Source organism: Mustela nivalis (genome assembly GCF_964662115.1).
Source record: "Mustela nivalis genome assembly, chromosome: 1".
In the NCBI taxonomy this organism is placed as follows: Eukaryota; Metazoa; Chordata; class Mammalia; order Carnivora; family Mustelidae; genus Mustela; species Mustela nivalis.
This window is the reverse complement of record NC_139020.1, coordinates 53,314,930-53,342,595: the sequence shown is the minus strand read 5'-3', so window position 1 is coordinate 53,342,595 and position 27,666 is coordinate 53,314,930. Positions and strand designations below refer to the sequence as shown.

Here is a 27,666-nt window from a genome sequence, read left to right as displayed (position 1 = left end):
GAAATTAGAATAATTATGTGATTTTCTTCCCTATATATTGTTAATATGGTGAATTACATTAATTTTAAAATATTTAACCAATCTTGTATTCCTGGGATAAAACTTGATGTATTACTTTTTATGTATTGCTAAAATTCATTTGTTAACATTTTGTTAAAGATTTTTGTCATACTCATGAAGGATTTTGGTCTGTCATTTTCCTTTGTGGCAATATTTTTGCCAAGTTTTGGCATCTTTGCTATGCTGGTTTCAGAAAATAAGTTGGGAAATGTATTGTTTTCTGAAGGATTTTCTGTAAGATTGATGTTATTTATTTTTGAAATAGTTTTCCCCTTGATCCATGACATTGAATTTGTCATACAATTTTTAAGTGTATTTCTTTATTATAATTTTAATGTGTTTAGTACATGTCATTTCCTTTTAGTCCTTGTAAATTTGTGTTTTCTCTCATAATTTCTGGATTGATCTAGCTATTTTTGCTTTCTATTCTTTAATTTATGTTCTTATTTTTATTATTTCCTTTTGCCTACTTGCTTTATGTATAACTTAGTCTTTCTCTAATTTCCTAAATAGTTTGTCATTGGTTTAGACTTTTTTCTTTTCTAATATAAGTTTTAAAACTATGAATTTCTTTGTAAGTATTTTATTTTAGCATCTTTGATATACTATAATCAATTCTTCCATTGACTTTTTAATTATATATCTTTGTATTATTTTTACTGGTTGCCCTAGGGATTATATATGTTTTTTTATCTTTAATTTTTATTTTTTATTTTTTATAAACATATATATTTTTATCCCCAGGGGTACAGGTCTGTGAATCACCAGGTTTACATACTTCATAGCACTCACCAAAGCACATACCCTCCCCAGTGTCCATAACCCCACCCCCCTTCTTCCAACCGCCCTCCCCCCAGCAACCCTCAGTTTGTTTTGTGAGATTAAGAGTCACTTATGGTTTGTCTCCCTCCCAATTCCATCTTGTATCATTTATTCTTCTCCTACACACTTAAGCCCCCATGTTGCATCACCACTTCCTCATATCAGGGAGATCATATGATAGTTGTCTTTCTCTGCTTGACTTATTTCGCTAAGCATGATATGCTCTAGTTCCATTCATGTTGTCGCAAATGGCAAGATTTCATTTCTTTTGATGGCTGCATAGTATTCCATTGTGTATATATACCACATCTTCTTGATCCATTCATCTGTTGATGGACATCTAGGTTCTTTCCATAGTTTGGCTATTGTGGACATTGCTGCTATAAACATTCGGGTGCACGTGCCCCTTCGGATCACTACGTTTGTATCTTTAGGGTAAATACCCAGTAGTGCTATTGCTGGGTCATAGGGCAGTTCTATTTTCAACATTTTGAGGAACCGCCATGCTGTTTTCTAGAGCGGTTGCACCAGCTTGCATTCCCACCAGCAGTGTAGGAGGGTTCCCCTTTCTCCGCATCCTCGCCAGCATCTGTCATTTCCTGACTTGTTTATTTTAGCCATTCTGACTAGTGTGAGGTGATATTTCATTGTGGTTTTGATTTGTGTTTTTAACCTATCAGAATGTACTTAAAGTTAATGTTGTGTCACTTTATCCTCCTGTCTTTTATGCTAAATTATTTTATATTTACATAATACATCAAATTTCCAAAAATATAATGCTATAGGTTTTTTTTTTTTTGCTTTAAACATAGACTTTTAAAGAAATGAAAGGAGACGTTTGTTTTATGTTTAATCACATATTTATAATTTCTAGTTCGAATGCTTTTTGTAGATTTATATTTCACCTTATATATTTGCCTTTAGCCTATATACTCCCTTTTGCATTTTGAATACTTATCTTATGTTTGATGGTGATATATTCTCTCAACTTTTACTTATCTGAAAATGACTATTTCTCCTTAATATTTGAAGCACATTTTATATGGAAAAAGAATTTTGAGTTGACATATTTGTAAGACTTCAAAGATATTCTTCCTTGTCTTCTGACCTTCATTACTTCTGGTAAAATCCAGTTCTCATTCATATATTTATTTCTCCTTGTGTAATTTGACTTTTTATATCTGGCTGTTTTCAAAGTTTTGTTTTTATGTTTGATTTTTTAATATTGTGATAATAATATACCTCAGTGTGGTTTTCTTTGTATTAATCTAGTTTGACCTTAAGTATGAACTTTCAAGTCAATATTTTGGGAAAAACTTGGGAAAAATTTTTGGTTATTTCTTCAAATAAATTTTTTTATCCCCTTTTTTTCTCTTTCCTTTAGGACTATTTCACGTGTTAGACTGCTGCATATTGTACATAGGTCGCTGAGAACCTAATTTTTATTATTTAATCTCTTATTTCTTAGTTCTTCAGATTAAATAATTTCTATTACTCTCCCTATAATTTTACTGACTAGGCCTCTTTCCTCTCCAACTTGATTTTATGCTTATGTTTTTTATCATATAATTTTCCATGCTAGAATTTCTGTTCAGTTCTTTTTTAATAGTTTCTATTTCTATTCTAAGATTTACTATTTTTATTCATTATAAAAATATATTTTTATCTTACTACATTGAACCTAGTTGTAATAGCTACTTTAAATTCCTTGTCTGTTAATTGCAATATTTTAGTCATATTATATCTGTTTCCATTGACTTTGCGTGTGGGAGTTGAGTGTGGGTGTGGGTATGAGACAGAGAAAGGGTGTGAAGGAGAGAAAGAGAGAGAAAGATATTTTTCTGTTTAACTAATTATCTGCAATTTTGTTTCCTGGAAATGCTGACTATAGAGCTGTTGATTCTGTGATCTCCTGAATAGTATTACTTTTTGTTATTTCAGACAGTTAAATTATTTACTGATCACTCTGAACTTGTGGAGGTTTATTTTTATTTTATTAAAGTGAGTCTGTGGCAAACCTGAGGTATTTACCAAGCCTCTCTAACATGGAAGGAATCATACTCCAATATCTCATGCAGTGGAAATCCTTGAAATTTCTGCTTAATTCTAGCCTAGAAGTTGTTATTTTCTTATAGGGTTCTTCAAATCTTCCTTATGTGTTTGCCACTCAGAGATCATCCAAGAATGTAAGGAAAATTACAAGATAATTTTGGGTCTTCCTCCATCGTGGACCCCTTCTTTATGGGATTCCCCCCTTTGATTTTTGCCTATTTAGCCAGCCCCAGACTATTTCATTTGATACCTCAAGCAATAAAACAAAACAAAAGTACAGTAAAATAAAATGAAATAAAAACTGTATCTTTTTCCTTGAGTTCTATTTGCCAGCCCTATAACTATGTAGGAATATTCTCAAGAAAAAAAGCCATGTAAGTACTTCTACCCCGAACTTTGAGTACTTCCTTTTCTTCAAGGATCCAGTCCCTTCTAGTTTTTGCTTCTTTTGATCATTCTCCAGTGTGTTGTGTATATTTTTAAATTTTGTTTAGATATTATTACTGGAGGGCTAATCTGCTACAGCAAGCCACATGAATCCATTTAGACTAAATACTTGAGATTTGTAGCAATTTAATGGTCTAGGCAAGTATACCATCTCTTCACGTTTTTGTTGTTTTCTGATCTTTCTCTTTGGTCACCTACCCTAAAGCTTAACCCTAAGGCCTACTGTTCTGCTCTGGTACCCTATCATTAAGTGCCTGGCCATAGATTAAATGACTTCATCTCTAATAGTATTACTTTCCAGGTCTTGCTTATCACAAGTGTATAAAGGACCAGACGAAACATTGGCCAACCACACATGATTCTGGCCTTGCACATCTCTCTGAGATTCTTCCTTTTTTCTTTCTCAGACCCCTGAGATGAGTGAACTATTTTCAACAATGGTTTTAAGCCCAAGTGCCACAAAGGAGAGTCTCCATCTAAAAACAAAAGTCACCTTCCTCTTTCTATTTTTAAACATTCTTTTTCAATTGAATAGTAATGGACAAAACAGTCATGCATTCTACACAAAAGTGATGGTTTGCAGCCAAATTATTTCTGTGCCAATAGGGAAAAAAAATGCAAACCAGACAAAAATCTTTCAATACTTCTATTTATTCTTCACTCCTAGTCATTACAGAGAAGTCTGGCTTTAGTTGAAATTGTTTTTAAAACTTATTGAACATGCACCTCTGTCATGAGCCCATGATGAAGGCCCACACACGAGTTGTGTCTTTCCACAATGTCAACTTTATTCAATCATAAAGCAAAGTTAAATCACAATTATAAAGCAGGTTCAGGATTCCAAACTCAATGACATTTCACCATGTGATTTAACTTGGCGTGTTACACAGCACACAAAGCAGGATGGAAGACAAACCCCGAACGAGATAACAGAAGAGGATGGGAGGTTCACAACCGAATGCAAAGTCCGTCTGTGGGCCCACAGTTCAGATAAGGCCCGGATCTGGTCCAGGTCATCTCTCGGCGCTTATTGCTTATGCTCAAGCAGCAGAGGATCTCGGTTCTGATTGGAGGTCAATTGGTCAGAGGCTTCCGCAGCAGTGCCTTTCTTAAGTGGTCAGACATAGAGGGATCATGTCTGAAGAGTCTGACAGTTTGCTGCCAAAATCCTTCCCTCTTTATTTTTATTTTTTAAAGATTTTATTGATTTGACAGACAGAGATCACAAGGAGACAGAGAGGCAGGAAGAGAGAGAGGAAGAAGCAGGCTCCCCGCTGAGCAGAGAACCCAGGACCCTGAGATCATGACCTAAGCCGAAGCAGAGGCTTTAACCCACTGAGCCACCCAGGTGCCTCAAATCCTTCCCTCTTTAAAGGGATTTAATTGATTCAGGGTCCCTGCAGACCTCCTCTGGTTCTACTCATTATCAGTTCTGGGGTGTCAACTGACATTAGTCCTGCTTCTATCTCCTAGCTGCAGTACCTTAACTGCTTGCATCATTGCTTAACACAGACCCCTGCTTGACATGATAGACTCCATTTTGCTCTCTGCCAGCTGCATATAAAAGCAAAGGAGGGGGTTGGGGGAACAGCTTCCCAAACAGGATATTTTCACCCATTTCACAGTGAAAAATGAGAGCTAATATAAGCATCTAGAAAACTTCCAAGCAACAAATTTGACCTTGGTTCTAGGGTATTATTTTCCACATGACAAATCATTTTATCTATCAATTATTAAATATTACCAGGGGGAAAACTAAACAAAAAAATACCAGGTAGACTTTGAGAAAATTTTAAATAAAATATTAATAACAGTATGGAAATTATTATTGTAATTTTGAAACAAAAGCAACATTAAATTTCACAATTTAAAAATACCTAAAACCAATATGGTTCATTTTTAGATAGATTTATTTTTAGTATTACTTAAAATATATTGCATTTTAATTCTTCATAGGACAGAATTTTTATCTCTGTAAAACTGACATTTATATTATAAAAATCAATCATAAAATATAAAAAAGAAAAAAATATTCTATTTGGCCACCCTTATACAACTCTGATGAGATTGGCTTGATTTGAATTATTTGTTTTATTTTCATTACATTTTTCCTTGTTTATATACACATTTTTAAAGATTTGAAATGAGTTAGCACTACTGCCTTGTATTTTTTTAATATAATATTCCCAAACATTTTTTCCAGTTGCTCCACATTTTTTAGTGAACCCATCATTTTAACAGCTTCACTGGAGGTGAGCTTACTATAGTAGACTAATTCTATTAAACATGAAAATATTTTCTGAATTTTTAATATTATATATGATGACATTTATATAACCTTGGGGTTCATTTTTCTTGTCTTTCAAAAGGACAGCATCAAATCAACATGCTGTCACCTGAAACTAATACAACACTGTATGTCAATTACACTTTATTAATTTAAAGAAAGGGGGGGGGATGTTACCTATCTCACAGATTGTGGTGAAGAGTAAATGAAATGTTCTACGTTAAATATTTAGCATACTACCTGAAACATCTTTGACTAAAAGAAATTGTTAGTTCCTCTTTTGAGGTCAGTTCTTGTACCACAGATGAGTACATACATATGTAGAGAAAATGAGAAAGCAGTAATGGTGAATATTTGTAGCATGTGAAGCTAGTCATGCACTAAGGAAGAACTTGGTGTTCCAATATGTTGTATTGAATTGTGATGAACATAAGGAGCATATACTTTTGGTATCAGATATTTGCTAATATATGAGTTTGGGGAAGATATTTTATTTTCTTTATGCCTTACCTTTCTATCTCTAAAAACAGTATTTTTTCTGTTACAATCTGACATGTTGGACTTGGGGGTTGAGTGTGTCTCTTTGCTCCTAGATGAAATGTCCATATTTTCAAAACTCAGATTGTCGTTTAAGTACATGTCTAAGTTGACAAGCATCCACTTCACAGGAGACTTCAGAAACAAAGGGACATATTGAAGAGATCTGGACTGGGAATCAAGAGCCCAGTATTTACATTAATGCTGCACTAACATGTTGAGAGATGAAGGCTAGTTATTTAGGCTCCGTTTCCTCATTTATAACACAAGGTGTGTGGTAGTTAATTTTGTCAGAATGACAGGCCAGAGGGTGCTCTGATTAAGCTTATTTCTGGGCATGTCTGTGAGGGCCTTTGCAACTGATACTACCATTTGAATGGTGGAGTCAGAAAGTAGATTGCCCTCCCCAATGTGGGTGGGCCTCATCCAGTCCACAAGGGCCCAAAGAACACAAGTTAGAAGGAGGAGTTCACTCCTTTTGCCTTGCCTCTATTGATCTGGGCTATCCCAATCTTTACTTTCAGTCAGATTGGGATTTATACCACAGGCTGCCCTGATTCTCAGGCTTTTGGGGTTCTAACTGAATGACATCAGCTTTCATGGGTCCTGCCATGCAAATGCCTCCATAATCATGTGAGCCACTTCCTCATAGTAAATCTCCATTACGAAAGATGTGTTCTGTTTCTCTGGAGAACTCTTACTAATACAATCTGTATTTTATTATTTCATCTTTGAGATTCCATGATAAGATGTATATACAGGAAACAAATGTTTTAAACACTTCAGTTTATCATGGAGCTGAGCAAATATCAACATTTTTAAGTACTGGGGGAATAGCTAATGGCTACAACATCTTTGACACAGAAGGACTAATAAATTAAAATTTAAAAATTCAATTTCTGTTTTTCATAATAAATGAGGGTGGAAAATGAGATTTTCATTGTATCTCCTAGCGAGCTAGATCCATGTCTCCCTGCTATTGTAGCTCTGAGGCCTCCGCCTCCACAGACCATACTTTTATTTTAGCATTTCCTTATTCTTTTCTTTAAAAAAATTTTTTTTTAAACTTATTTATTTAAACAGAGAGCGTGTGAATGTGAGTGGGGCGAGGGGCAGAGGGAGAGGAAGAGAGAGAATCTCAAGCAGACTCCACAGTGAACAAGGAGCTGGAGATGGGACTCAATCCCAAACCCTAAGATCATTACTTGAGCAGAAATCAAGAGCTGGATGCTCAGCCAATTGAGCGACCTATTTTGGCGTTTAAAAAAGAAAAGTTTTCTTGAGTCTAACATCCATTTGAAAACTGAGATACACATTGAGATTCATCTCAGTGGGTTTACTTCTAACCAAATAATTCTATAAGGGCTAAAAAGTGATTTTTGCCAGATTAATTAACAATTATATATATTTAATAATTTTGAAATAAATACTTAAAAAATAATACATAAAATATAACAATGAGTCTAAATCTGACTTTTCTGGGAAAATTTACAATTACAACCTTGAAAACCAAGTTTTAATACTCTCAGTATCAAAGTGCCTCCATTATATAAAGTATGTTTCTCTGAAGCATCTTTTAACAGTAATGGAAGAACTAAAAGCTGGGCAAGATTGAGCCAAACTCACTTAGCTGAGAAGGCCTCCAGAAATAGGTGCACTTTCTTTCTTCCTAGCTACATGAGTGGAAAACTAAATGTACTGTATTCTTCAGCAAATGTCTGTGCTCCATAAAGGGAAAGCCGTAGAAATTGAAAACCCAATTGCTAAAGACAAGAGATATAAGTAAAGATTGGGAAGTCAGTTGTGTTAAAGTCTGTGGAGGGAAAGAACAAGCAAATAAGAATGTAAGAAATGTCTTGCTATGCTGGACTGTATTCTGTGACTTCCTTAAGAAATGGAAGTTGACATAGTCCATTACCTAGAAATAAAACACATTTTTAGATCAAACAACCATTTTTCACAAGGTCACAAAAGCTCGGCCAGCAAGAAAACCAAATAGGCATGGAACCAGTGGGCTTACTCAGATCATTTTAGGTTGATTGGTCATTTATTTCATTTTCAGTTTATATGCTAGTTAGTGGGTAGAGATTGGACTACATGATGAGACCTTAATAATTGTACTTGGATCAGTGAAAGAAATCATGCAAGAAGAAAAAGCATGGGATCAATTCCATTTCACTGGTCCACATTATAAAATTAAAATTGAAGGTGAAGAGCATAGTCATGTTGGCTATACCTGGTTAGAAAACGTGTAGAACTGACTTGGTAGCTACTGCTTCCCCCTACAATGTCAAACATACATGATGAAAGTATCATTTAATTGTCTACCAGTCTGATAAAATCATATTCTGAACACACTAAGTCGAAATTCAAAGCCACCGTATTTTTACATTTATCACGTGAGAATTTTTTCTCATTTTTACATGCACAGTTGTTTTTGCGTTAATTATGGTAAATAATCTTTACCACATTTCTGAGAAATAGATGTAGTAAGTAAAAATTTAAAATAAAAATCTCAAGGGACTAAGAAAATTGTTCCAGCTATTATTTTCACTAGAAAAGGTTTGTCCTCTAAGAATGATCGGGTATATTGAAGGTTAGAGTGTCGCATTCTAGTTGTGTAGTTATTATCAGGAGTGTGTTTCATCATTGCTGTATCCCTCATGTAAATTATTGTACCTTTAATAGTTCAAGTGAGGTATCTCACTGTTGAGTAGTTCAAGGCTTTTGCAAGCAGCTGTGGACAAAAACTCTTCACTCCACATCTGTTGGATAGGTGCCTAAGAATGGCTATGCACAGTTTTCACCTCATAGGTGATCCATGGTGTGCAGACACTGGCTCAGTTTCCACATGGACCCCAGCTCTGTTAAAGTAGGGATAACCTACCTTGACTCCGAATCTTTCTTTATAGTCTGTCCAGCTATCTGTAGTGACTCATTCTTCTACGTTTTCTTCCCAACTCTGAGCCCTGGTGATCTTCACTTATTCAGCAATAATCAGAGACCATGGCTATCCCTGGAGAATTCAGTCTCTGGTTATTCTTGAGAGCTGAAGGAGAGGCTTATTGAGTGTGATGAATTGCACCAAGCCTACATTTATTAGATACAGCATCAGCTGCATACACTGGGAAAATACTTGTTGCAATAAGAAAGGCAATCCAGGGGCACCTGGGTGGCTCAGTGCGTTAAGCCTCTGCCTTCGGCTCATGTCATGATCTCTGGGTCCTGGGAACAAGCCCTGAATTGGGCTCTCTGGTCAGCAGGGAGCCTGCTTCCCTTCCTCTCTCGCTGCCTGCCTCTCTGCCTACTTGTGATCTCTCTCTGTCAAATAAATAAATAAAATCTTAAAAAAAAAAAAGTAAAAAGAAAGGCAATCCAACTTCATACAAACTGTGGAGCTGTGTTGCCTGGGTTTAAGTATAGGTATGGCTCTGCCACTTTCTTAGTTATGTGACCTCTGACAAGCTATCCAAGATTTCTGTGCCTCAGTTTCCTTATCTGCAAAACTGGAGTAGTAATAGTACCTATCCTATAAGGCTGCTGTAAGCTTTAAATGAATGAATACATATAAAATGTTTAGAACAGAATAAGTACTTAATGAATGTTAGATGTTATTACTAAATGTGAGGTGTATTGTTTATTGAACCTACAAGGCTTGTTTATAGCACAGCCTCCCCAAGTTAACCAAGGACAACTGTTTTGAGATTCTGTTAAAAAACAATTGATTTAATAGCACATGTCCTCCATCTCTACTAAGATATGTTTGGTCTTACAAATTTAAAGTGGGAGAATTAATAAATTGGCCCTTGTCAATATTAAGAGACAGGATATGTTAAACTCAGCTGATGAGGAGGCAAGATATAATTTAGAAGATCATGAAGGATGAACATTAACCTGTGGGTCTACATGTAAGAAATCCCCACGGTCTGTAGCCAGGTTTAATCCTGTCTCCCTGGGCTCCACTTCTAACCATTAACAAACTACCTCGTTGTCTCTCCTGAGGCTGACAGGCAATTTTAGTGATAAATAAAGTTGAAGACTTTCAAAGTAAAGTTTGAATTACTTTGCATATATTTACACACATAAACAAAGCAACATTTGGCAAGTTAGGATTTGTCAGTATAAAAGACATTTAATAAATTTATCACCACCTAGTTGTTCCAGAGGCAAACACTAATTTTCATATGATTAATCTAAACATTCAAAGAGTGAATTAATGAATTTCTAAACAACTGTGGCTTCCTGCTACCTTTGCAGATCCTTTACCCACTTATGTGGAAATCTCTTTCTTTCTTTCATTTAATTTCTCTCACCTTTCCTAAATTTGGGGGACCAAAACAAATAAATGAATTATTAAAGACATATGTAAAAAAGAATTTCTCACTCTTCTAAATGCAAATATACATGGAAAAGAAGAAAAAATGTTTTGATGGTGGCGTATTTCTTATGACCTACCTGATGCCTAATAGGTAAGAATAAACCACTTTCATGAATCAGAGCCTGAGAAAGAGGTTGCCTCTACTTTATAGAGCACTATACACTTCAGAGTACTCAACGGAAAGGATAGGTAAGAACATTCTGGAATAAGAATTACAGGGAGAGGGCAGTAATACAGCACAGTTTTCCTAACAGACTGAATTTGCCAGTATTCCTCAGTATTAGTTGCTAGTAATGAATAAATGTTCTAACTATAGAGATTGTTAGAAAAGACTAAGTTATCAAAACGGGACAGTTTCGTCTGTTCTGGGAGACTAGATTGAAGTAGTGATAGCCTCAGGCAATGTTAGATGTTTGTTTAGGCAGCAAGTTCCCTTGGGGGCTTACCCTCTGTTGTTTGTTCTTCTTAGGTTGGAAAGCTGTGACGGCCAACAGTAGTTTATTATTTCCTATTACAGAAGAAGAAACCTAGGCCTGGGCAGATAATTTGGGGGTTTCAAAGACCTACCAGTACAGTGTACCAAGAGAAGAGGTTCCCCCTGAAGTGTAGGTACATAGTAGGCCAGGACAAGCACCAAGCAAACAGATACCTCCCTGGCTTGGGATGAACACTCCAGCAGCTCTTCATTCCTACAGCAGTGATAAGAGAGGAAAATGATTTTCCTAATAAGTTCTCCAGCAAGGTGCCTATAAATTAGCCTGATACAAGACAGATTAATAAGAGAAAAACAAACTGAAGTTTATTAGCATGTGCACTGTGCTTACACATGGGAATATCCAAAGGGGTGGTTAGAACTTGTGCTTATAGAGCATTTTAACCCAGGGACAATACATTTTTAGAGCAGTAATGAGACAAGGAGAAAGAACTTCGAGTTTCTAGGGACAAGAAATGCTATGTGTGGGGAAACTATGAAAGACAAGAACTAGTTAGTAAAGTTTGTTATATAGATTCAACTATGGGCTAATGGTTGAAAGTTGTCTCTGGTGATTAACTTTTGTCCTTCTGGGTAAAGAAGGCTGAGGGGATACCTTTGTAAATTGTGTCCTGCTTTTTGGTAGGGCAGAGAGCTTTTCTCATATCTACTTCTTCCCAGTTGCCTTCACCTCAAAATAACTTTTATGCCAAAGTGCTAAATTTAGTGACATATTTTCAGGTGGCATAATCTTCTCCCCTACACAGTTCAGTTCCCATTCCCATCTTTAAAATTGAAAAATCCCAAACTGCTTAGAATAAAACTTGATCTGGCAGGGATCACAAGCCACCCAAAATCAAAAGGCTACTAACCATTTTGGAAAACATTAGCTATTTTCCTAAGTCCGGAAGAGAAAAGCTAGACAGTGATCAATAATATAATATTTTAATTTAGTAAGAGAAGGTTTTACTTATTTATTTTTAAGATTTTATTTATTTATTTGTCAGAGAGAATGAGAGAGAAAAAAAGAGCACAAGCAGGGAGAGTGGCAGGCAGAGAGAGAAGCAGGCTCCTCTCTGAGCAAGGAGCCTGATATAGAACTTGATCCCAGGGCCCTGGGATCAAGACCTGAGCTGAAGACATACCCTTAAATGATTGAGCCACCCAGGTGTTCCAGTAAGAGAAGATTCTAAATTTCTATATATCTTGTTACATTTCTCTAAATCCTCCTTTTCTCCTTCTTAGTGTATACAAATCTTAGAATGGTAAAAAATTATTTTGATAATATTTTTGAAATGTGTACAAGAGAATAAAACATTTGTAGTTTTTTTATGTAGTCATCCATATCCAAATGGAGATGGCTTTTCTGCCTATATATTAATTAAAAGGCACTACACTTTACCTAGCAGTGACTAACACAGATTCATTCAAACTCTCCTTACTTGAGTGACTTGCTTTATCAATGATATTGATGACAGTATTTTATTATTTTATTTAAAATTATGCCTAAAATCATGACACTGTCACCACCACCATCATCACAATTAACAACAAACATATATTAAACATCTACTATTTATCAGATACTATGCTACCATTTTATAAATCCTGCCTTCAATTCTGACTGTTTAATATGAGACAGGAACTGCTCTAGGCACCAGGAAAATAGCAGTGAAAAAAGAGACAAAATCTGCCCTAATGGAGCCTATATTTTAGGGATGAAAACCATAACCTAGACAGATTTAAGTAAATTTCTCCAGGTCACAAAGCAATAATGGCCTACCAGTATACTGGGATTTCAAGTTAAGTCTGGGATTGCATAGACAATTAAGTAGTCTATCTACATTAAACAAGTAATCTCTTTTTATGAACCCCAAATATTTTCTCCTAAAATATTCTGAAATATTGTATATTATAATGTAATAATTTGCTTGCTGTTCTGAGTCATTTATCCATATGGTGTTTTTATCTCATCACAAGGACTTGCCATTCTAATTTTGTCCAGATATGAGGAAATCTTATTTTGGTTTTGATCTGTTTCCTTTACAACACTCCCATCAGTATTTTTTTTTAAGATTTTATTTGTTTATTTGACAGACAGAGATCACAAGTAGGCAGAGAGGAAGGCCGGGGTTGGGGGAAGGGGAGCAGGCTCTGTGCTGAGCAGAGAACCCGATGTGGGGCTCGATTCCAGGTCCCTGAGATCATGACCTGAGCCAAAGGTGGAGGCTTAACCACCACCCAGGCACCCCACCATCAGTATTTTTTTTTTTAATATTTTATCTATTTATTTGAGAAAGAGCAAGAGAGAGAGAGCAGAAGCAGGTGAAGGGCTAAGGGTGAAGCAAGCTCCCTGCTGAGCAGGTAGCCTGATGTGGGACTTGATCCCAGGACTCTGGGATCATAACCTGAGCCAGAAGCCGGATGCTTAACTGACTGAGCCACCCAGGGGCCCCACACTGCATCAGTATTGACTATAATTTGCCAAAAGCCAAAGTAACTAAGTAAATAACTCATGTTTAAACTATATGAGCTTTTCTCCTCAGAATGGACCTTGTTAAAACAGTTTTACTATACATTTGAGTAAAAAATAACTCTTTAGTAACATCTCAGTCAAATATCTTAACCTCCTTCAACATGGTCTTGCACAGTGAAGCCAGCATCCAGCCTCTAGAAAAGGAGCACTGTGGCCAGTGCTTGCTTGTGAGATAATGTAGAATCTATAGATCCTGACTCTTAAGGCACCAGTTTCTTCTTGTGAGCTCTGTTGTGGTTTTTGTTGTTGTTGTTTGTTTCTCAGGTGGCTATGGGGAAGATGTTGGGAAAAGAAAGGGTGACACTCAAGATGGCCCACCAACTATGTTATAAAATGCTTCCTTTTACGTTCTTGTCAATGCCTCTCAACCAAAGACCATCAGGAACACATGTGTAGTTGAACAAAGTTGGGTTTATTGTCTTGTTGCAGTAGGGGAGAATGTGTACCATGGGGATGCATGGAATATTTCAGTAACAGGGTTTTAGAGAGGACTCCCTGTAGAATTTTGGCTTCTATTAGGTGCTTTGGGGAAATATTCAAGTAAGCAGGGCTTTGATGTGGATTGGATACCATTAGAAATCAATGGTAACTCTGTATTTGTTTGTTAACAGTTCTTATCTAGAAAACAGAAAGAATGCAGTAAGGCTAATGCTATGTTTGGCAAATAAACAACATTCATTCATATTAGCCAGGATTGGCAGATGTGTGGTCATTTTTATGGTTGGAAATGTTTGTGATATTGTTTGTGATCAGACACAATTATTCAGTGGTCTTATTTTTGTCTGGATTGATGGATGATAGAGTGGTCTTATACTGATGTTCTGTGAAACTGTTTATGTTCAACAAGAAAACAACATGACCTAGCCGTGAGTGCTAGTCCTACTCTTGGTAAAACTGAAGCCCAGCTAACACAACTGTGCCAAGACCTGGGTGTGGGGCCTACCTTCTTTTTTATACTATTAATAATAGCTGTCAGGAAATGTGGAAATTCCAAGATTAGTTGTTGCCATTAAAATATTGATTGGTTTCATATTAGAGCACATGAGGTTTTGAGAAGTTAAGATTTCATGAACTAGGATTGCAAGAGGAACAAAAAATTTTTCTCAGATATGACTTTCCATTTATTAAGAAGGAACGGAGTGCTCCGATATAAAGGGTAAGCAGTCTTAAGCAATGTATAGCTGCATAGATCTCTGTGTGTTTTTCAAATGTTTAAAGTAAAGCAGTTCAGAACAAATCTCTCTAAAATATACCACTTTAACATGAAGGTTATCTTGAGCTAAAGCAATCAAAATACAGCAGATTGAGGAAAAGTTCCTTACCTCCCACCACCCCAAATGCCTAAATTACATTGAAAAGAAGGGGCTATACCAGGAAGAGAGCTATTACCAGAGATTCCTTTTTACTTGCATAACAGGTCAGACTTTATTTTTCCTCCTCCTACTTTCCTATGAATGGCCATCCTCCCCTTTGTATCCCCAAATCTCTGCCCCTTTCCTTAGCTCAGGATGATATAAAAGCCTCAATTTCCTGTCTGTTGGCCTAATATTCTTATGGAATTCCCATATGTCTGTAATTCAGTTTGATTATTTCCTGTTAATGTCTCATGTCTATTTAATTTTATAAAAGAACCTTGAAGGGTAAAGAAAAAATTTTCCTCCCGACAAAAGCAAACACTGATTACCACTGCAGTAAGGTGAAAATAATCACAATTACATGGAGGGAGTTTGTTGTAAGATAAGTTAGGATATAAGCTGTGAAAAAAGAAGTAGAGCATTAGAACACAAGAGATCTGGATTCTAGACTTTACCATTAAAACACTGTATGACCGGGGCACCTGGGTGGCTCAGTAGGTTAAAGCCTCTGCCTTCAGCTCAGATCATGATCCCGGGGTCCTTGGATAGAGCCTCACATCACATCGAGCTCTCTTCTCAGTGGGAGCCTGCTTCCTCTTCTCTCTCTGAGGAGACAATCAGAGATCACAAGTAGGCAGAGAGGAAGGCCTATGTGTGATCTCTGTCTGTCAAATAAATAAATAAAATCTTAAAAACAACAACAACAACAATAACACTGTATGACCATGGACAAATTGTGTCATGTCTTTTCCTCATATATACATTTTTCTTTTTAACAAAAAGCTTGGCATGCAGCAGTAGTTTTAAATTTTTTTCAGCCTTACCATTCTTTATTTGAACAAAGTTTTCTAAAGCGTCCCAACAGACAAAAAAAAAGGAACTTATGTGAAATCTGATTGTAGTGGTTGAGGAGGGGGTGAGACGGGTGTTAGGGATTTGAGTAACTTTCACATGACTTGCTTCTTGTGTCCTAGGCAGTTGTCAAACGAGAATATACGAAGTCCAACAGTGACGAATCTCTCTCAGGTTTCCCATATTTCAAGTATTCTATGACTCTATTATTCTCTTCAGAAATGGACCATGGTATATTCTTTGAGTGTAGTAGCTGAGAGTGGTCAGTTGTTTGTTATGACTTATATATATCAAATACCTAATTATCTGATAGTGTCAAGATTACAGCAATAGCAATAAATAAATACTACAGTTGATTTCTCTGATTGTTTTAAGAATATAAAGCAAAAAATGGTTTCTGTTTCTAAAATCTTATGATAAGAGATGGAGCTAGACAGTATATGATCCAAATTACATTAATTTTTTAAAAAACTATTTTATGAAATCAAGTCATGTTTCTATGATCGTTGGTTTTCTCCTAGCCTCATGGCACTTATGAGCACATGAATATAACCCCTTTAATCTGGCATGCACTTTCATTATATTTTTTAAAGCATTTATATTTGAATAATTTTAGGCTTACAGAAGAGTTACAAAGATAGTCTGTGTGTTCTTTATATAGTTTCCTTTATTCCATAATGTTAACATCCTACATAAATTAGGTACAATGACCAAAACTAAGAGATTGACACAGACACAGTACTAACTACTGATCTACAGACTTTAGGTGGCTTTTACTATTTACCCACTAATGTCCTTATTTTGTTGCAGGGTCTAATCTAAGATTCAGCATTGCATTTAGTTGTCATGTCTCTTTAGGCTCCTCTGAGGTGAAACAGTTCCTTTGATTATTCTTGTCTTTCATTAAACTGATATTTTTGAGAGTGCCAGTCAGTATTTTATAGAATGTCCTGTGATTTGGATTTCTCTGATGTTTTCTCATAGCTGGATTGAAGTCATGGACTTTTAGTAAGAATACCATTTCTCAGTATATTGTATCAGGGATACATGGGATAAGATATGTCTTATCACTGGTGATGTTTTTCTTGATCACTTGGCTAAATGTTTGCCAAATTTATTTATCACTCTTTTTGGACAGTTCTGGTTTTTGGCAAATGCACGGCATTATGTTTCTACGACCACAGTACTGTACAAAATTGTTTCATTGCTCGAACATTTTTCTCATGCTCTCCTTTGACCCCACCCTCTTCTCATCTCTGATCTCTAGCAACCACAAACTCATTTTCCATCCTTGTAGTTTTGCCTTTTTTAGAATGTCATATAAAGAGAATTATACAATGTATGGCCTTTTGTGTCTGACTTCTTTCATTTAACAAATGATTTTTAGATCCATCCCTGCTATTGTATGAATTAGTTCTTCATTCCCTTTTTATTGCTGAGTAGTATTCTGTTTTATGGATTACCATAGGATTCTTTTTTATTCATTAGATTTCTATCTAATGAACACAAGTGGCTGAAATGGAATTGAAAATAAACAAGTGATTTTTATTTGTTGTCTTTTACATATCTTTCTCTATGACAATTATTGGTTGACATTTAAAATAATGTAATTTTTTTCTTGGAATTACTATCAATTGAGGACAATCTGAACCTAATCCTTTGGAGAATTAAAATACTCCACATGAATTATCAGATAGCATCTTTGATTTTCTTATGAAAAGGAGGGTGTTCAGTAATGTCATGTTAATTATAATATGCAAGTCAAAACCCTGGACTAAATGTATACTAATACATCCTGCCGTCGCCCAGGAAAGGGAGCTGGCATTCATCTCAGTTCACTACCTATAATTTTAGGAGTTGTCTAATTTATCAGATCTTTCACTTTCTCAGTATTCAGCCTTAACTCAGTAACTTTTTTCCTGTGTTGAAATAGCCAAAGAAATTTATCCACATAAGTGGCCAGAAAAAGCAATAGAGCTGTATATATATCTTATAAAAAGACAGTGTTTAGGGGAAAAAAAAACCAATGTTAAAATACAATGGTCATCTAAGCATAGAGTGAAATTGGAGAAAGCTTATATTTTGTTAAGTATTTTTCCTAAAAAGTCTTAGCGACAGTTCTGTTTGTTGCTGTTATTGTTAACTCTACTACTGATAATGTTAAGGGTCTGTCAGCAATTTCTTTTAAAAGTATGGGTTGTGGAGTGTCTTATCAATAACTCCTGTATTAGTGTTCTAAGATAAAATGCATTAACTTGATAGACGAGGGACCACTACAGTCTATCACTGCAGTGATCCGTACATTGAAGACTCCCTAAGTACATGTTGACACAATATTGCAGCAGTGATCCATGAATTAAATATGCTTTGGATCTGAGTCATTACAAGTTTAATGGAAGAAATGTACCAATTCTACTGAAAAATGCCAGTTTTGATTCTGTTATCAATTCTGCCATAAACATCTTTCTAATGTCTCTCAGTAATGAATATTTTTCCTGAACCAGCTCTGCTTATTGTATTGTGGCTTTGTCAACATTCAGAGTTCCATTTTATATTGACTATATTTGAAACTCCTTGAGTGTCACAGAAGAGATCTATGGAATAATTGCACAATAGTATCCACACAAATGTCTCTTTTGTGAATAATGGAAAGTACTATTTTACCCTTTTTAAGGACTAGGCATCATATCTACTCAATAGACTTAAAGTGAAAGAAAATTAAAATTTTATTTGGGTCATTATTCAGTCTGTCCTTCATTATAAAGTGTTCATGGAGTTTTTGTCATGGCAGAGTGAGCAGAAGATATGTAACAATGTTCCCCGGTACTTAGCATTTATTCCTTTTATTCCATCATTCTTCTCTTAACATATATTAAATCTTTCATGGTACATATTATGCAAGATAATAGTAATCATTTCTCAAATATTTATAATAGCCTTTCCAACATCCTTTACTCTGCTGAACACATACTGGGCACATGCAGGCTGCTAATTATGGAGACCAGAAAAACAAAGAAAAGGGAAAAGAATGAAGAATGAAGAAGGTTTGCAGACATAGGCTCCAAGATAATTGGGTCAGATATTCATCCGGAGTGGGAGGTGAGTTGAAGAGAACAGGCACAAGAACAGAAGTCAGTGAGAAGGAATTTAGACAAGATAAAAATATTCTCAGTGGCTTCGCTCTAATCCAATAAATCAAGGATTGAATTATTTTGCTATTAGGGTGTGTGTAGGAACAGGGGCCTGAAGAAAATGAAAAGGAAGGAATCGACTTCTCATCATGAAGTGCTTCCTGGTCTTTTCCCACCAGAACATCTGTTCTCCAGTCCTTTCCTGCGAGGCAACTGGCACGCAGTCCTGTCTTCTCTGCTCTTCTTTTAGGGCTGTGCCTTTCCAATCCTCCAGTTCTTGAAAACCAAACCAAACCAAACCAAACCAAACCAAACCAAAAGCTTTCTGCTACTTTGAATTTAGTGTCTGCCTCTTAAATGGATTCTCATTCCATTTCAGCTTTCTTCTGTTCCTTTTCTGACCTTGTCATCGCTTTTCCTCTTTTTACCTATCCTTCTGTTGAATTTTCTTCTCTCACTTTATCAGAATCCTAGTATCCAGATAAAGCAAGAAGGTGAGTGTTTCTCATTTCTGTATGTGTATAGGTGGCAGATGTGCCAGGAATCTGGCTGTACCTCTCTTAGTCTGCAGATGCCAGGGATGATTCTGCTATTACAGAAGAGGGCTGCTCTCTCTTGCCTCCCTCAGGGCTAAGTAGTGTAGGAGGGAACCAGAACTGGGATGTGCCTGTATTGTGGTGGGACAAGGGACAGATGTGGAGAGTGAGGAAATTCATATTGGTGGGACTATGGGCCCAGAGAAGGGCATGCTCTTGTCAGCAGCCATGGGACACCTCCACAGAGAAGGCTGAGAGACATGGAAGCTAAAGCCTGGAACAAGGAACAAAGTACAGAGTGGCTGGACTGGTAAGCAGAGGTGAAGTAAATGCTTAAGAAATTGAATCACTGATAAAAAGCATCTCTTAACAGCTCACTATTTTGAAGGGACTGTGCAGTGTGCTTTCACAATACAATTTATCTCATTCATTCCTTACAACAAGCCCATAAAGTATACGCTGAGTGTCTTGGGTATGCAATGGTCAATTTAAGTAGCTTCAGTAATGAAACTCCAAAGCTCAGTGGCTACCATAGACTAAGTGTGAGCAGCGATGCTCGAGAGTGGTCCCACAAAGTCTCAGCCATGGCAGGAGGGGAGGAAGAAGTAAGAGAACAGGACAGAGACACAAAAAGTCTGGGTAGTGCCCGTGTGTAAAATTACTGCACTAACATTAAAATAAATGCTTTAAAGATATTCAAATGTACCTTTAAAAAGACCAAGCTGGGGTGCCTGGCTGGCTTAGTTGGTAGAGCATGTGACTCTTGGGGTCATGAGTTTGAGCCCCATGTGGGATGTGCAGTTTAATTTTAAAATAAAACAAAATAAATTCAATTAAGAAACCCAAGCTACCTCCTTCTATTGATCTAAAATTGTAGTGAAACTATATAGTTTTGTCTACTTACAGACTGTCTACTAACCAAGATGGCCTATTATTCTCCTTAGACTGACTAAACTTAGATTGACTAAACAGGTTTCCTCTCAACTGTAGGTTCCTCACTTCCCTTTTCTTAGAGCATTTTACTTTCTAAAACTTGTAATTATAAATTATTTCTCTGTTCCTTTAAGCTACAAATCTCCTCCCAATCTCTTGCCAGTTTTGTAACCCAGGAATGTCTCTCTCAAGGACCTGGGAGCCATCCTTTGAAATGTCATCACTAGGAAATGTAGAAGCCATATCTCCCAGGCTCTGGGAGGGTAGGAGTCCAACTTAAGTAAGTGCCAATTAGCAGACACAGTCTAGTTATCATATTGACCAGCCTTACGTCTAACATTCTCAAATAGCTCATTCCCGCACTTAAAAACCTTCCTATCTTTTGTTTTAGAGGAATTGAGTTCTGTCTCTTTCCCTTTTTGCAGTGGGCCTCTCTAGCAAATAGACTGAATAAGCCTTATCTGTTTAACTCCATCAGCTGCATTTTTCTTTGACATTACTAACCCTGGGTGAGTGTCCATTTGTAAGAGTAAGTACACAGTATTCTTCATCTATCAAAACATAAACTTTAATAAAATCAATGGCCCTAGATCTGTAATAATTCAGGCATAATCCTCTCTAGAGATAAAGGATGGTTCAGGTGATCTTTAAGATCCGTAAATCTTTTGACCTTTGAAATTTAACCTCAGATGTGGTAAAAAAGAAGTATTCATTCACTGGGCAAAGAGGCTCTATTTTTTAAATAACTGTAATATCTATCTCAAGGAAAACACCATTAGATGAAGTTTAATACTACACACACACACAAAGATACCCAACTCATGCCTTGATTTTTTTTTCCCTAAAGGGATTTTATATAAGTTATAGGAATATTGTACAATAGGCAAATACAAATTAAGAAAGAAATTGAGAATGAAAGAAAAAATAGTCTGCTTAAGATTATTTCTCTCCTCTTACCTCACCTCCTCCCTGCTGATCTCTCTCTCAAATAAGTTTCTAAAAAAAAAAAAAAGAAGAAGAAGAAGAAGGGAAAACAAGAATAAGAAAATACTATGAAGCTGGTGGTCTCTGGAAACCATGCCATAAAGCCTATACAACATTATTAAAAGGGCATTCCAATTAGGCCTTGAGTTTTTAAGTACCTAACTCAAAAAGGAAAAAATGATCAGTTACAAGATTGCAGTATCTGGAAAAAAGAAAAGCGACAAATAAGACAATTTGATTTGAGGAAATACAAGATATTTAAATGTGGAAGAAATTTCAATGTGTATACGCACACATGCATACGTATCCACACAATGACTAATCTTCGTAGACAGATAAATCTCATATTTATTAACTACACCCTAGACTAAATGCAGACATCTATTTTGTAAGATTACTTTCTTATGTTTCTTGATAGATTAAAAAAATCCAAAGTTTTATTCCTGTCAAAGTGATCATTTAAGGCACAAGATATCTAGCACTTGGCTTTCTGATAGTCTTGTCCAATCTGTAATTTATCCACCTGGAAAAATAAATGAAATACAAATTCTTAAAAATAATGAGTTTATGTAAGCCAAAGTTTTCATGTCAATTGGGCTGTAAAGAGAGAATTATATTCTTGGGTAAATTTCTGTGACTGCAGAAAATTATGTACTGGTCAAGATTAAGAGAACATATTTAACATACTTACTTAACTATCTCTTCAACTTTATTCCATTATTGCATTTCTTAAGTTTGGGTTCTTCAGGTGATTGTTTCTGTTGGATGCCACAGTGATTTTTCTTGTGCAGTTTGTAACTTTCCTGTGATTATAGGTTTAACATCCACTCTTCCATCATGGTCCAACCTGCTCTGGGTTATAGGGACATTCCTATGGAATTTTTTCCTATGAAATTTCCTATGGAAATTCCTATGGAATTTCCCCTGCTGGGGAATATGCATGTTACCAGTTTTGTATTATGGGGTCTTCATACGAGCAGTGTAATTTCAGATCCAAAATCAATAGATGGTATGGGGCTTGGGGCTTGACTTCTTCATTCAAACCGTGGCTCCTAGTGAACAGCTTAGCTTCTTTGCCATTTTCTATACCCACTGATCGGCGACACCTCATTCCTATTTCCTGGATGGTCAGCACACTAGTTCCTGGGCTTACGTAGAGAGCTTACCCCCAGCACTGTACTGCATACAGGTCTGAGATTCCAGTCCTCTGACTTAGCAAAGGCATTAACATCCAGTCCTATAAGGGTGTCTCAGCTTCAAAAACCCCATGTTCTTTTCAGCATCAGTTCCATTAAGGTCTGTAACTTTGACTTATCTCTTTGTTTCTTACTTAGGGAAATGTTCCTTTCCTTTATGTGGTTATATTTTACAGAGCATTGTCATTTGCTTGCTGAAGTTGGCGGGGTGAAGGTGAAGTGTGGAGTGGACTTTATGCTAAAGCTGAATCCACTATTTTGACTGTAAACCCATATAATTTATCGGAGACTCCATTTCCTCATCATATCTGTATTGAATGGATTTGTTTTTTGATAATTCAGTGAGACAGATAATACATGCAAAGCTTTTAGCACACACAGTGCCTGTGCCTGGTACATGGACAATACCCAATAAGTATTAGCTAGTCTTATTACTAGCTCACCTACATTTAAAATGTTATAAGGGTGCTTGGGCCGCTCAGTGAGTTAAGTGTCCTATACTTGGTTTCTGCTCAGGTCATGATCTCAGAGTCATGGGATCTACTCCTTCATAGGGGTCGACACTCAACATGGAATCCGCTTCCGATTCTCTCCCTCTCCCTCTCTTCCCGTTCTCTCTCTCTCTCTCTCTCTCAAATAAATAAATCTTAAAATTTAATCTATAAGTATAATTTATTAATATATGTACTTAAAAAATAAGTTTATGTACTTTTACACTAACATTATATACCAATAATATATTGGTATATAATAATCAATAAAATATAAAAATAAAAGCATAATCAATAAAATAAGTATGTAAATATGAAGTAGGCACATATATATTTAAACAATATTGGGACATACTATGTGCTAGGAACTATTTGAAGTACTCTTATAAATATTAACACACATATTCCTTACAACAACCTATTATTGCTATTTTATTGGTGAGGAAACTGAGGCACAGTGATCCAAAGCAAGTTATCCAAAGTCCCACAGCTAGTCAGTGGAGAAGCTATATTTCAACCTATGTGATCTGGTTTCAGTTCTCCTACCCCATGCTATGCTGCTTTTTAAACATTTTATCTGTGCTATTTTGTATCCATTATATTAAGAACCTTCTCCAACAATGTTTTTAAAGTAAGCAGTGTTTTCTGATAGAGATTAGATATCAGAGTTTATTGAAGCAATTCTTTGTAAAAATCAAAACCATGTAATAGAATGCAGAAGAAAGCATGTGGTATGCTTCTCTGTTGTAGCTATTCATGCATCCAGATAAAGCTGAAACATGTGCTAAGAGTGGGATTCTTAAAAAACAAAAAGATGTAGTTTTAAACAGACACTTCAAAAAGGATGATATACAAAATCACATGAAAAAGTGTACGATAGCAATGGTCACTGTACCAGTTAACAATTTATTGCCACTCAGCTCCAAATTCCCCCTTCAATATATGCTCTGTGAAAATAATAGGGTTCCTTTAATGTTAAACTTTCTCAATAGAGGGCACTGGAGGAGCATCACAGGAAGGAAGGACTAGCCTGTAGTTTTCTTGGTGCTGCAAGGTAGGTGGGTGATGTGGCTGGAAGGACTTCCGGTGTACCTCTGCTCCAACCACAGGCCCAGAGCTCTGCATCCAAAGAGAATTTGCATTCTTGGCCAGAAGACTCCCCACAACCCTCATCAGGGAATCCAGTACCCCCCAAACCTCATGCTGGCCTAAGTATTCTGATTTCTACTGCAGACACCAGTGTGGCCCCCTGAGACCCAGAGGATCCTATCCTGCTGCTCGCTCTGCAGGCCCAGCAAGTGTGGGCCTGGAGGATTGCCTCCCCCATCGGACTGCCCATGTACTAGAAGCTGATTGCTTGCTCGCCGCCTGTACTCTGGACACTGTTCTATGCTAGCTAGCCGATTTTACAGATCAGCTTTAGCCTGGACACACCAGGGAATTTTTTACTCTCTGGTGGGCAAAGCTCTACTTTCTCTAACAACATATGAACCTCAGCCTAGAGGAGAAAGTTTCACTCTGTGTTTTCCTTCCTCATATACTCTCTCTCATTCCTGGAGTACCACCCAGAATTTTCATATCTGTTATAGTTATTCTTGTATCATAGATTGAGAGTTCTTTATATTGAACTTTGGTTGTTTAGCCCACATGTGGTTTCTGTTTTCTATTTCAGCCTTCATTAGTATAGTCATTAGTCAGTGAAAATTAAAACCAGAAAGAGATACAATCATATAAACACTTGAATGGCTAATTTTTTTTTAAAAAGTGTGTATAATATCAAATATCAGTAAAGATGTAGGGTGCCTGGGATTCTCATTCACTGATGGGGGAATATAAAATATTACTAGAACTTTGGAAAAAAAGCCTGAAGATCCTTATAAAACTAACATACACCTATTTCAAGATGCATCAGCTATACTCTAGGAGCAATCAAAACATATACCCGCAGAAAGCCTTGTGTAGGAATGTTTTGAGAAACTGTACTGATACTAGGCCAATGCTGAAACAAACGTCCATCAATAGGTATATGGGTACAGACTGTGTACATACATAAGATGGAGCACTACTTAGTGATAAAAGAACAGAAAACACTGCTTTTGTGCAACAATGGTGAATCTCAAAAATACCCAGAGTGAAAGAAACCTTAAACAAAATTTTCATGTTGTATAATTCCATTTTTATGAGATTCTAGACCAAGTAAACTAATGTTGGGCGAGGGGAGAAATAAAAAACAAACCAGTGGTTTGTCTCTGGAAGGAGTAGAGATTAATTGGGAAGGGGCTTGCAGGAATGTTCTGGAGTGGTGGTAATATTCTACCTCTTGATATTCTATATCTACTAAGAGCGCATCTTAAAAAAAAAAAATTGGGAGTTTAGGTTATCTAGTATGCACTTGCCAAAACTTATTGAATGGTATTGTTAAGACTTGTGGATTTAATAGTAGTAAATTTAACCTAAAAATGTTTAAAGAAACAATAATATATATGCTGAAGTGTTTAGATGAGAAGTCTAATGATTCTTGCAACTTATTTTGAAGTGCATTAAAAATACAGTTGGATTCATGGATGCATAGAGGAATGGATAGATGGAGAGATACATGATAAAGCAAATATGAAAACATGTTAATTGTGGAATTTTTAACAGAGTGGGTAGGATACAGATGTTCACTTTAAAACTTTTTAAAAAATTTTACTGTGTTTTAATAAATTTTTATAGGAAATAACTGGAAAAAAAGTGAAGGTGATCAAAACCATCTTAGATTTTTGTCTTTTAAATCTATTCAAATCATTCCTTGGCTTGTTATGATATCAAAGTGCCAGTTTTGTGTGAGGCTTGGGAGCTGAGGGTCTATTTGGAGCCCATGGAGCCTTACATATAATAAAGGTATTTTTCCAGTGTTGACTGTGAAAAACTGACTGACTTAAATTTATTGTTATAGCACCTCTCCTTTCCTAAAATTTATCATGGTGTGTGTGATGACCTAGAGTTTCTTTGTTTTATGTGATGAAGGCATGCATGCTTTTATGAAGGCATATATTTATATTCTGTAATCATTAAAGACTTAGCCTGACTTTAAACCATACCACCAGGAACTAATATATAAATGGTTTTTATCTATTGGCTATTCATTTCATACATGTACATCTTGATTAAGTCATAAATTCCCCAATGTAGGATCCATCTATTATTTATTTTCCATCTCTGCCCAGAGAATGTTGTACAGTGCTGTAGACACAAGGGATATTTAAATGACAATGGTGTCAATAATTTAGATGTTTTTGAAATATCCAGGTTAAGGCCAGGACTCAGAGTCAATAGTACAGCCAACATTATGTAGTTTACTCACAAACATAATCTTTGATTTTTTAAAAAAAATTCTGTATTATAGAAAGTTCCAAAGAGCTCTTATATTAGGCACTGATTTTATTTTTATACAGGTGGAAAAGAAGCAATAACTACTTAAGTCTACTTTAGACATATGGTACCCCTTGGTGTTGGTACCCCAACACATCTACCATGGATGTCAATGAGGGACAACAACCTCCAAGGAACAAATGTCTTAAATACCAGTAAGCCATGGACAACCAGTGATCAGATTACAGGTATTAAGTCACGTTAGGGGAAAGAAAAATATATGTAGACTCATAACCCCAAAGTAATGGTATTCCCCTAAACATATGTTAATCTTTCAATTGCCAGGGGGAAATGCTTAAAATAAACACAAAAATATGAGGCACTATTATATGTAAATATGACAATTTGCATCAACCTTCTCAGTAAATGAAAGGAAATTGCTTTACCAATAGATAGAGACAAAAATTAGAGATCATACATTTCCTTGAACACCAATAGGCCATGGACTTATCAGCTCAATTCTAACTCAAAGACCCCAAAACATGCCTAAAGTACATATAAGAAAAATTCCAGGGTGCTCACCAAAAGTCATCATATGATTATTGCAAGCAATGAGAATACAGAAGGGTGGGGTTAGATATCTCCAGGAAGACTTCCCAGAAGCAGTCAGTTCTGTACTGAGATGTGTAGACATCACTGTTGAGATTCAGGAGGCTGGCTATTAGGCAACAGGAATTGTCCAATGGAGAAGGCAATCATTGAAAATCTTACGATGTATGACACGTGAAGAGAATGTGCTGAAATTACAGATATATGAAATCTCAAAAGTGGTGGTAGAGGTTGCTATAAATAAATGAATAAAAACTTGTCAATATTTATTATTTTCCCAAATATATTATCTAAAAGAGATTAGCAGTCCAGTCAAAAAAGTCAAAGAGACCCATTCATTTTTAACTTCACTTGAATGACATAAAATATTAACACCTTATATTATAAAATATAAGCATTCTTTGTTGTCATGATATATTGACCAGAAAACACTATAATTCCTATTTTGATTTTTTTTTAAAGATTTAATTTATTTATTTGACAGAAATCACAAGTAGGCAGAGTGGCAGGCAGAGAGAGAGAGAGGAGGAAGCAGGCTCCCCGCTGATCAGAGAGCCCAATGCAGGACTCAATCCCAGGACCCGGAGATCGTGACCTGAGCCGAAGGCAGCAGCTCAACCCACTGAGCCACCCA

At 36.1% G+C, this 27,666-nt stretch overlaps 1 long non-coding RNA gene across 1 annotated transcript in view; it reads left to right on the top strand.

The window, feature by feature from the left end:
* LOC309847114 overlaps positions 1–27,666 on the top strand; it is a 234,207-nt gene that overhangs the window by 159,757 nt on the left and 46,784 nt on the right. The window lies entirely within an intron of this gene.